At 41.1% G+C, this 12,500-nt stretch overlaps 1 protein-coding gene across 16 annotated transcripts in view; it reads right to left on the bottom strand.

Annotated features, from left to right (window-relative positions):
* Window positions 1–12,500, bottom strand: part of macf1a (microtubule actin crosslinking factor 1a) — a 233,408-nt gene that overhangs the window by 176,988 nt on the left and 43,920 nt on the right. The gene's annotated exons all lie outside the window — the stretch shown is intronic.

Consider the following 12,500-nt stretch of genomic DNA (forward strand, 5'->3'; position numbering starts at 1 on the left):
CACCCTGTAACCACAAACAGCTGTGGAATACAGGGGCGAGGAGGGGTGTCAGCAGAACACACAGGGACTGTGTCTGTATGTATCAGGATATGGGTTAATAAAAAGAGGAAGCCCCTCCCTATTACCTAAAAACCTACGACATCTTGTCTGTTGGCCCCCAAAGTATTTACATTTTCTTCTTTAACATTGCAGTTTGGCATCTCATCAACACAGCTCATGTCAGAGACCTTGTGTCTAACCGAGACTCGGAGACACTCATTAATGCCTTTATATCCCCCAGAGTCGATTACTGCCACGCTCTCCTCGCTGGTTTACCACATAAGACCATTAGACAGCTACAGCTTATTCAGATGCTGCTGCATCACAGAGCATGTTACTCCAGTTCTCAGGTCTTTGCACCGGCTTCAGTCAGATACAGAGCTGACTTCAAAGTTTCACTTATTGTCTGCAAGTAACTAAGGCCCTTAATATAGTTCAGAAATGTTCCATGTATATGAGCCCAATAGGTCTCTCAGATCTGCAGGGGGATATATTTAGAATCCGTGTTATAATTATACTATTTCTAAACTACTTCTATACCATTTTCTTATTATCTTTTTTACTTCAATATTTATGTCTCTTTTATTTCTGTTAACCACATCGATATAATTTGCTATACAAATAAATTTGCCTTGCCTAATACAGAAAAGCTTTTGTAACTCGTCAGTTCAGCCGTGTGTGAATCGTGCACATGCTCTCTGCTGCTCAGGCAGTTTAAACTTGATTCAACATTTCCTGTGGTTGGAGATTCGCGTGATAAACTTCACTGAAGTGTAATCAGGGTGAATCATCTCGACTACCAGGGTTTGAACACTCTATCTGAATACTAATTTCAGATAAGATAAGCTTTCTGAAGCACACGCTGCCATTTCTCTGTTTGGTCAGACAGTGGATGGCAGAAAACAGACGTGGGGGAGGATCGGGTTCGTAAAGTAGGGGCAGGGAAACCCCCCGACTGCCTGGGTGTGCCAGGAGAGACAGGTGGGCCACAAGACGCTGCAACAACTGGGAAACATATGACATGCATATCACATTCACCACACTCCTTCTTCATCAATCATTCACTCCACAGCCATCGTCACGTCTTCCTCCCTCCATACATCCCTCTGTCGGCCTTCACTCGGCGCTGCAGGGATGTTTTCACGATGGGTGGGGCATTAGTCAGTTGTTCTGATGGCTCATATCCAGGCGTCCCACCACCCACCTGTTGAAACCTCTCTCACTTTGACCCCCCCCCCATATATGTTTAATTTATTTATTATTTACATTTTGTTATTTTATTGTTTATTTAAAATTGTATTGAAAAGTCTGTTTTGGACTATCTGTTCATAAACAGTTTTTATTAAATTTTTTTTAATGTACATTCAGGTCTCTCTTAGAAATAAGATTTCTGTCTAAGTGGGATTCACCTGAACAAATAAAGGTTAAATAAAGAGCCTACTGAGGTGCATTATGGGACGTGTAGGATCCTGCTTGAGCCCACTTGAAAGCCACAATTTCTCTATATTTGCTTTAAATTTAAGGAAAAGAACCAGTTAACCCTTGAAATGCTCTCCACTCTCCACACAAGATAAAGCTGCAGCCTTTTACATTTTGGGAAGAGATCTGTTTATTTATAATACTCTTCTGTTTGTGTGACGACTTCACTGTAGAGCACAGAACAAGAAGAATGTGCACTCTCAGGCTACCAGAAGCACAGGCCACTGTTAATATAGTGTATGTGGAATACAGGAAATTGCGCTCATAAGCCGGGCACCTCGGGAACTATCTGGAAGCTTCGGTTTCAGCATTGAGGCAGCAAAAGGAATCTGAGTGGAAATGAGAGGAGGTCGCCTCTGGAGCCACGCTACTACATTCCACCATGTAAGTCAAACAGCGAATCAGCCTCTTCTTACGGACGAGCTGCGGGAACATGCTACTGTGAGCGCTGGTGTGATAAAGTAGTTATGTCAAACCGCTACGTCAGCGTGGCTGTGAGGCGGTGAGGTTTGTGAGCGAGTCATGAGGGATGGTTTTCACCCCGCAGACAAAACAAAGACCAGCGCTGGAGGAGAAAGCTGCGCGGCTGCAGAGCGGATGGTACAGAAATAGGCCTTTGTTTAACTTCTCGCTCACTCCCACTGCCCTTCCTGCTTCTCTACCTCCCTTCTGTGATCTTTTCCTCCCAGTCTCTCCATTTTCTCTCCTCCTTTATCTCTCCTTCTTCTTATCCACATTTCTCTGCTACTACCTCTCCACTCCTCCTCCTTTCTCTACCATGCATCAATCACAGTTCCTCTCACTTCCATCCTTCACTTTACTCTGGCTGTTTTATTAAACTGCTGCCCCCTCCTTTCTCCCTTTTCATTCCTCATTCGTTCCTCCAGCAGTTTTCCCTGGATCACAGAGTTTATATACATTACAAGTTAAAACGATTAAGCACAACATCTCTAGTCAGGCTGCATTCCTCCACGCTGTTTCTCCTTCTGTCAGCAGCTCTCACTTCACAAACCTTTACACTCATACCACCTCTCTGCATTCCTGCAATAATTCCAACACACAACCTTTGTGTCTGGCTGATTAGGAAATATCTGGAGGCGCGTAGAACGCAGAAGTTTTTTTTGAGCACTAACCTGAATTTGCGCTAATGAATTTACACTATGTAAGAACTATTAGTTTGGGGTCACTGCAAATGACTGATTCCCAGATGTTCCCTTGTACCTACACACAATGAAGTTAGCTCTCTCTAATAAAGACTCAAGGATCTTGTTTTACCCAGTGAGTTTCGGTGAATTGTCACCTATAAATCTGGTGATGTTAATCCCACCAAAATCTGCCAAGTCAATAATGTCTGAAGAAGTCTAAGTCTTATGTTTACACTTCCTGTGCGTCACAAATGACCTTGCTGAACTCTCCTGCTTCCACTCACAGGCTGTAACAGAGAACTGCTCCATCACCTCAGCACTGAGTCCTACCAGGAGAAAATTCAAACCGTCACAAAAGAAACTAACTGTAAAATAATAAGCAGGTGCACAGACTGTGCTGCAGTAGGTAAAGTGATTCTACAAACAGGACTGTGGGAATGTTCTTTTCCCAGGTTCAGACCCTACTAAGTTCATTATGCACTAATGAACCAGTTATTTTAGAGTAAACTCTTAAAGCCAAGAGTCATTCAGGCATCAAGTGGGACTCCAGAGGTTCCCACAGGGTGAGAACTTATTTAGAGGTCGGCCCTCAGGGTGTATTCAGCATTCAGTATCAAGGGTTGTATGGAAAACAGGACTGGGTTCACATGCTTATTGAGGATTGCACATAAATGCACCATTCTGTCAGATTGCCTTTCACTGTCAGCTGCTGTTCCCGCTTTTACACAGATTGTTGAAAAGAAGAAATAACACGTACAGAGTAGGTGGAGGAAAATCTATTTGATCACATACTTTAGGATTCTTATCTCCTCATCATCATCCACTACAATCATCCATGTAATTAAAAAAGAATCTAATTATCTCCTCAGGTGAAGCTTATCTTGCTGAATTTCTGCCTTTTTTTTTAGATAAAACTGATGTTAAATTCCTTTAATGGAGGAAGTCTTTTATTATGAATAAGAATTTAAGAGGCAAACACCTTGTTTGACATCAGGAGCAGAGTATCCCTCAGTACAGCACTCATATTTGACTTTGCAACTCAAAACTAGTTTGGTTTGCAAGTTTTGGGCGTATTAAAAAACTGTTATTTGTTTGCAATTTCCTGTTTTCTCCTTGGAGGGAAAGAGACAAGAGAGGAATAACAGGGCAGAGAGAGAGGAAGATGCCTGACCTCCACCAGGGGGCTGAGTTCAGAGAGGATGGGAGAAAAACGAAGGAGAGGGAGTGAGGAGAGAGAAATAAAGGGTGACTACAGTAAAGGGTAGCAGAGGATAAAGTGAAGGAATAATAAGAGATAGACCTTGCAAGAGAAAGATGAAGAGTTAAAGAGTAGCGAGGATGAGAGGGAGTGATAAGTGAAGAGAAGAAGGTTTGTGAGGGCAGCCTCGTCTCTCCTGCGTCACAGATAAAGATTTCATTCATTCGCCTCGGATAAACACCACCACTCTGTGCTCTCCTCTCCCCTCCTCTTCTCCCCTCTGTTCCTTTCTCTTGGCCTTTGTTTCTCTCAACTCCCCTCCTCCCTCTTTCTCTCTCTCTCTCTCTCTCTCTTTTGCTCTGCTTCTCGTTCCCCATTGATGTGAACAAAGTGAAAGGGGGAAATCGCATGGTGCAGGGCTGTGATCTTGCTCTGCTCACACCCACCCACCCAACTCCACAGAGCTCAGAGGGAGCCGGCAGAGCCAGAACCTCGCTGGAGCCACAATACGAAGCAGTTTCACCCCTTCAGAAAGTACTGAGGGGGAGAAAACACTGCAGCGCTGCCAGTAGCTTCAACCATGAACCCCTGGGGACAGAGGGAGGCTCCAACTGGCAGGACAGGGTCTCTGGAGGAGCCACGGGCTGATTTTAACGGCTCTCGTCTTAACATCACGCTGACCAGTTTCTTGATTCAGAATAAGGGAACGGTGTGACAGCAGAGCCCAGAGCCAGCATGCTCACTCATCCCTGAGGCCTGGAGGAGTCAAGTGGAGCAGGGATACTTCACTGTCAGCAGGAAAAAGACATTCAGACGCAGCAAACGGCAGCAAATACTCTGCTGCACTCTACATGTAAAATGTGACCCACTGTTGCTGTGAATCAGGGGCCAAGCACAAAGTTTTCTACTCAAGTTGAGGGAGGTACATAAGGTTGTTGCACTGAATAACTTAAAAGGTTTCCTTTTTTAAAGAAAAATATTAAGGCATTTGCAGCAATTAAAGAGATTTTACAGCGGGAGACAGTTTGTTTGCTGGCATTAGCACTCTTGATGCGGCTAACATCTCACATGTATTGTCTCACACAGTTGGCCAGAAGAAAAAAATATCCTAAAAAATTATATTAAAGTTTCTTGTTCTGATGGAAACTTTATCAGTGTTCAGGAGACAGCCAGAGCATCTGACACTCAGTGGATGACACGACAAACAGCTGATCAATAGACAAGAAATACTTAACCAGTACTAGACTGGACAGATCCTATAGCATAAAACCACAGAGGAGCTGAAGAAGGAGGAAAAGTGGAGTGATCAAATCTAGACGGTCAAACAAATCATAAACTGACTGCCGATCAAATCTATAGAGCAAAATCTATTCCTCGTCGTTGAGGGTCCATCAGGTTCAACATTGTGATGTTCATCCTCTTCATTTATCGACACAAACTCAACTTTCGCAGTTTAGATACTATCAGAGGTATTTTAAGTGTTTTCCCTTAGTTTGGTTGAGAAGGTCTCCTGTGCAACGGCTTAACTGACTTGATTCCGTAAGTATAAGGCCAAGATTAGGAGAAACCCTTAAATACTTAAGTGAACATTTTAAGGAAACCTTAAGGAGAGGACCTTAGGGTGTTTTGTGCAACAGGTTTTATTTTAAGGAAATCTTAACCCTAACTTTAAAAAAAATCTCATCCACTGATACTGAGAGTCTGGGAAACATTTTCAGCGAAAAACAAAACAAAAACTGAGACTAAACCGAAGCCTTGCTGAAGCGTGTCTGCCCTCTCACTCATTCAGCTCTGCCATTATAATGCATGTATGTGGGTGTGACAGCAGGACAGCAGGGTGAGCCAGAGAACGTCCTTCAACTGGAGAACTCGTGTTCAAGCCTCAGATTCATCAAGATGTCCTCGAGCGCGACTCTGAATCTCTACCAGCTGTTTCCAAGCCGAGCCTGACCTTTGACCTGCCTGAACAGAGGATCCATAAAGTAGAACAGATTGTGGATATGCATTGGTATAAATCGTGTTTCTTCTGGTATGCATATGGGAAAGAGTCTATGACGGTTGTACGGTTTAAACATGAAAGCAGTTCATTCATTCATGAAGTCGCATTGTCAGAGCTCGTCAGGCCTGTGAACACGACACTCAAAATTCATTATTTCGGCCTATTCTGACAACATGAGGGTGCGAATGTGAAAATACACCATGAAATTTTTACATTCTGGAACACGTTAGTGGTAAAATAACAGCTATTTCAGGAAATAATCAATTTTCCAATAATGATCAAATAATGTCATGATAACACTGCTGCTCTGATGAAGACTCTGAGCTCTGACCACGATTTAGATTTTATATTAACCCTAATTTGACGATAGTGAAATATTTTCTTACATCTGTCAGAGCAGGTCATACACAGAAGTTATTACTGACTACATTATGTAACATAATGTGCATAGGGGCCTGTGGTGTAGCAGGCAGGGGGAGGGGAGGGTCCTAATTATGAACAAACACTCTTTTCTTTTTTGCTCCACAAAAATAGATCGTATTTCTCCCCAAATAAACCTCGACACCACAGAATGGGTTGTGTGTCGAAGCAGTGACCTTTACAACAATAGAACATGTAAACAGACATTTAAACTCAAAAGTGGATTAACCCAGATCCAGGACCAAAGATATACTGTGCAAGACAAAGTAAGAGACTTTTATTTATTTATATTGGTGTAATATATCTTCTAACCCCTGGCTACAGATCAGCCTTTGAGTGAAGAAACAAACTGGCAGCATTTTTGATTTTGTCAGGTTTGTAACTTGTATAGAGAAGACCTTTGTCAGTCAAAGTAATTCATATTTTATATTACTTTCCAACTACCAGAAGTTGTTTTCAGAAGTCAGATTAAAGGGGATATGTGCGAGTTTTCTCTTCCACCGAACATGGTTTCTTGTCGGGAGCAGGTGGAGGTGATTGTCACTTGACAACAGTTCAACCATCGTTGTTTTTTTAATAAAAGAGGTTGTAATACGTCCTGTGAGCAGGGCAGACTGGAGGCTACAGTGGGTCGCTATTGGAAAGAAACGAGACGGGCAGGGGCTAGCTCGTTAGCATGCTAACATCAGTAGAAGAAAAGACGTGATAGAGACGAGAGATAACATTGGTGTTGCTTTCAACAAGAGACTTGTGGTGAGTAAAGGAATGAAGTGTGATGCTGAACTCTCGTTTCTTCTAGATTGGTAAGTAAAGAGCTGTTAATGCTAATGCTGGCTATGTAGAAATAGCAAAACTTGCATAGCTTTTCCAACTAGTCCTGTGAAACAATGAAATGCTCAGGAACTACAACTAATTCTGCTCTAATAAGTGACATTTATAATCCCAATAATTACATTTGCAACATTTAGCTAGCATTCTTATGTTGAGCAATCTGGATAAGACAGAGACTGAACTGATTCTGGTTTTAAGACACATGTCTGTTGCAGGTATCCGACCACAGCCTGCCTCAGTACAGATTAAAGACCGGGTTTCCTGCCAGGGTTAGCTGAGGTGGTGAGCAGCAGTCAGCAGATCATTTTACTTACTAAGTGATGGTCTGAACACTACCCTCAGTGTATTTGAGTTTTTTCTTTTAAGTTTTTATAATAAAGTTCATTAATGTCTTCTGACGTTAGCAGAGGATGTCGTTAATTCTCTCTGCTGAAGAGAAGCCTGATAAAACGCCACATGTAATTAGACAGTGAAATAGCAGCATTTTTATTTGACTGCATTAGAAACATTACTTTTACACAGAGCTGTAAATGCTCTCCTTCCATCATAAATTTAAATGTGTGGTCTGGTGTAATTCATTCAAAGCACCAGTCAAATTAAATGTATAACATGTTTAGAAGCTCTGAAAATTTATTGTGCAATAAGATGCCATTAAACTAGTTAACTATATTTACTGTTTCCAAAGACAGAAGTGATAGAAAGTCCACCGTTGGTAATGATGGAGCAGAGAAAGACGGGGAGAAACAAGGGATCTGTAGATGTAGAATGTTCTGAAAGGGAAAAGAAAGAAAGAGATGATTCTGCAACTGAAGGCGATTCAGAGAGAGCTTCATTTAATCCTCGAGAACAGAGAAAGAAACCAAGAGAGGAACTGGACAGACCGCAGGTAAAAGTACAAAACAAAAGGAAAAAATCCTAAAAAGCAAAATTGCAGAGGAAATATACATCAAAAAGAGAGGGTGAATTATTTTAGATTAGAAAACTGAAAACTCTCTGCTGATAGTTCTGAAACTGCAGATCAGACTGCAGCGGGGTCCTCAGATCATTACATCAAGTTACACACACTGAAATGACCACATTGTACACACACACGCCAGACAACCCCTGTTTGCTATCCTGCTCACACACACACACACACACACACACACACACACACACACACACACACACACACACACACACACAAATAGGGATCAAAGGTCAGACTAGATGTCGTGTCTGATGTGAGGGGTCAAGTTATCTGATGCCTGAAGAGATGTTTCCTAAAAAGACTGATTTGATCTCACTCCTTCGCTCCAGGGTGCCACTTAAAAACCAACTCAGTTTAGTGCAGAACAAACCCAAACATCATCAATCAGCTGATAACACTCGGCCTCAGGCAACAGGCCAGTCTCATGAGCATTACTATGATACTTCTACTTTCTAATAAAACTTTAAAAACTCATTTCAGTCTCTAAACCATTTAATCAAAAGGAGTTCTGGTTCAAAGAGAACTTAGGCCGGGGGTCTGCAAGTAAGTTTCACCTCAGGCCAATTGTTTTCTAATCCATTAGCTGGTGGGCCAGAACATAATCAAAGGCTAATTTAAGAAATTGATTGAAAAAAAAAAAAAAAAAAAAAAAAAAAAAATGCAACTGGAATTTGCTGCATTACTGTTCACATGTTAATACCACACATTGTGTGTCGGAGAGTTCAGAGGTCTGTCAAGTGAGCAACAGAATCTTTTGAACTCTGCTCCCAACTTTTCAGAATAAGAGCTCTCAGTAGCTTGAAATAAAGCATGGCTGCAAAAACAAACAAAAAAAAAAACCAAACTTTTCTCACGCTTTTATTTTATAGACAGAATTGTGATCTATTTTAGCATCTATTTCAACACAGATAAATGTATAATTAGTATTCTGCAGGTGCAGGGAGATTTTCTATTTGGACATTATAGTCCAATGTTGTAAAATTAAAAAAACTCTGGTTATCAGGGGGCCAGATATTATTGCTGGAAGGCCTACTTTGGCCCATGGGTCGCCAGTTGCCGATCATTCAACAGACTATTACTCAACCAGGATTTCTTGTTGGCATTTTGTAGCAAATGTGGGTCACCATAAACCAAAGAAATGAAAACATTAGTCTTCATGGGGAAAGGTCAGGCAAATTATTTCACACAGTAACAACCATATACTGTCCTAATATACCATATACTGTGGCTATTGCTAATTCCATCACGCCTTGATCACAAGGTCAGATGCTTCAGGACCTGACTGGCTGCAGTGTGGTCAGCAGGATGGGACATGTTGATGAGGATGTCCTCTTGTTTAAACCTTCACCATTAACATTTATGCACATGTCAGGTATTTATCCGACACTGTTCTAAAGCTGAGGACTTTCCTCATGTATGTACCATCTCTGTGACAACAATGCAGTGAGTCATGGTTAGCTACTGTGCCACAGGTGATGACAAGGGGTGTGTGTTCTTGAAATGTAAATGTAAAGTAGGTGTGGAAGCACTGGTTTACATATCATGTAATCAGATAATCAGGCTGCAGAACAAGCCGTTCATACGAGACAAGAAAGTGGACGAGTGAGCAACTGAGGACAGAAACACATCATGAGCAGACAGACTGGAAGCCGATAAAGGTTGTGGACGGACAGGTAAGCTAACACACTACACAGTATATGAGTGTGTCTTTTCTTCATACTAGCATCCAGGTATGTCCTGTATAAAAGCAGACATGTTTAATATGCTAGAAAACAGTACAGGACGAGCCACAACTGTAGCTGTATCTGTCTCTGGATGTCTGAGCCCTGCTGCAGGTGGTGTGGTTACTCACCGACTCCCACTATTATACTTCTATACCACTAACTACATCTACCCTCAATCTTATTAGGGCTGCACGATATGCAAAAGAATTCATTCAAATCATTTTAAACTTAAATGCAAAACTAATCTAATCATTAGTCACTTAAATTTATTCACAGATTATATTGTAAATTTTATTTTATCTGCTATTTTTTTATCTTTTTCGTTTGTTTTTGTTTACTATTATTCTAGCTTTTTAAATCTATTTTATTGTATCGTATCATCAGCTTTCTCACTTGATTTGTCCTTTTTTTAGCTCATCAGTCTGAAGCTCTTTGAACTGCACTAACCTGTATGAAAAGTGCTGTACAAATAAAATTTGATTGATTGATTTTCTGTGAAAAAAAAATATAAAAATGATGGTGATGTGTAGCACCACAACACTTACGATCCACAATCCAATCCACAACGACGTGACACATTTTACCTTTATCAAAAAAATTGCAGCTCCTGCAATTTGGATATTGAACTTGACCATATTGCAATTGTGATTATATTTTGATTATTTGTGCAGGCTTATTTCTTATTAATCAATATGTCCTCAGTTTCCAGAAATATTTTTGCACACCAAGAACAGGAGCACAGTCATAGAGACACCTTCCATATTGCTGCTGTTTTTACATCTGTATGCCTGTTATTGTTTAAGGGTTACCATGACATCCAATAGTTTAGTTTGTTATTTGTTTTCATTTCCTGTCCTGTGACTGTGGTTCAGAGGTTTTGGTATTGCTAACAGTCTGTAAGCTGCCACGCAACTGTGGGGGAAAACACTGACACCAATTACAACTCATAACACTGACTTTCTAACGGAGACAGAAACCACCACCACTGAACATGTCACGCAACCCTTTTAACTCACAGCCTATTGATGCCACTGGAGTATGAACTACTGTACATATATGGCTGAATAAAAATTATTACAGGCTCCCATTCACCCACAGAGTGACCTGATTTCACAGAACCACAAGATGTGCAGACACACATTAAAAAAAAAGAAAAAAAAAAAAAGGACAGTTTGTGCTTACCCCCGCGCTAATTCAATATTCATAACTTTATTTAAAAATACCCACACTTTCAGGAAACAGAGGGCAGAGGCTGACTGCCATCTGGCTTCTGACAAGAAAACAGCTTCAGATTAAATGTCCTGATGTTCACTTCAAAAGGAGCCAACGCAGAAAAATATCAAAATCAAATTTGGGGCCAAATTAAATTCTGCTGATTTATGGTGATGGGTGTGTTAAGCATTTGTATTATCAAGTGGTCAATCATCCTCCCCTCAGCCTCCTGGTCTGATCCTGATCTGTCTTGCAAGACTATACCTTCCTTTGTCTCTTGTGAACATCATGCAAAGTTAATGACTCAAGTGCAATAGCGAGGCACAACCAGAGGAACAACGGAGAGCAGCACACAACTCTTTACGTCCAGTCGTATTAACACGACAAATCAGTTTGACAAAGCTTTACTTTAAAATCTGCCAGATGCTTTTTTGCTGTCATAAATTGCGTGGGCAGGTAGTGGCTGAAATGCAGAGAGAAATTGAGAGTGAGAAAATTTCATCACAGGCACCTTCAAGATCAGCTAACCCTGCCAAAATGCCTGGATGTGATGATACTGTCAGTTTCTAAACAATAAAATGTATCAAAATATGCATTTAACACTCTGTTTTAGAAGTGAACGGATAGTGCTGCAGTAGAGATTACTGTTTTAAAAAAAGCAGAATCGTGACATAAGACAAACAACAACATTGTTATGTAGCATGTAGTCACACAAACAAGTCATGGCTCCTTCAGCATCTTCAAATCGTCTCCTTCAGTCAGATTAGATTGTTTGCTGTGTTGAATCTCATCAGTCACTCAGTACATTAAGTCAGGTGTGTTATTCTTACAATACAACTCTCTTCTTCTGCAAATGGTATTTTCGCGTATTCAGAGAGAAAGCGCAGAGTCAGCAGTTGTTGCAAAAGAGTTCGCTGATGACTGACAGATGCTGCAGTCAGCTCCAGCTGCCATGAGGCCGAGCTCCTGCACCATTATATACAGCATTAACAAAACCCTGCTTTCCGAGGGAAGACCAGGAAGTGGGTGAAAGTTAAGAAGGAGGAAACAGGAGTGTGTGTGTGTGAATACATGCTGTGATAAGACGGAAAAAAAAGAAAAACAGCAAAGAGGCAGAAAATGATTTGATTGACTTTTCCTTCTTCTAGGGGTTGGATGGGAAACTGGCTTGTTTATATAGAAATACAATTTCCTGATTCACAGTGTTGATGTTCTTGTTATATACCAAAATATAAATAAAGCGATAAAAAAAAGTCTTTCTGCACCTTCAACAACTCTCACTTTACTGCTTTACTCGTTCTGACTTGCTCCGGCACGGCGGCTCGCTTCCATCAGATGCTTGTCTCAGCCCGGGGCTAGAACCATGTTCCATGCCCCCCAAAAATATACGTTAAAGCAATTAAATTAATATCGTAAACATGTAACAACTAGTGGAGTAGGAAAACCTTTGGTTGGGGGCAGCCCTGAAAGTATGAAAATGTGA

The sequence above is a fragment of the Seriola lalandi genome, unplaced genomic scaffold, assembly GCF_002814215.2.
Source record: "Seriola lalandi dorsalis isolate HSWRI2012SDOR001 ecotype SW California unplaced genomic scaffold, Sedor1 jcf7180002054954, whole genome shotgun sequence".
Taxonomy (NCBI): domain Eukaryota; kingdom Metazoa; phylum Chordata; class Actinopteri; order Carangiformes; family Carangidae; genus Seriola; species Seriola lalandi.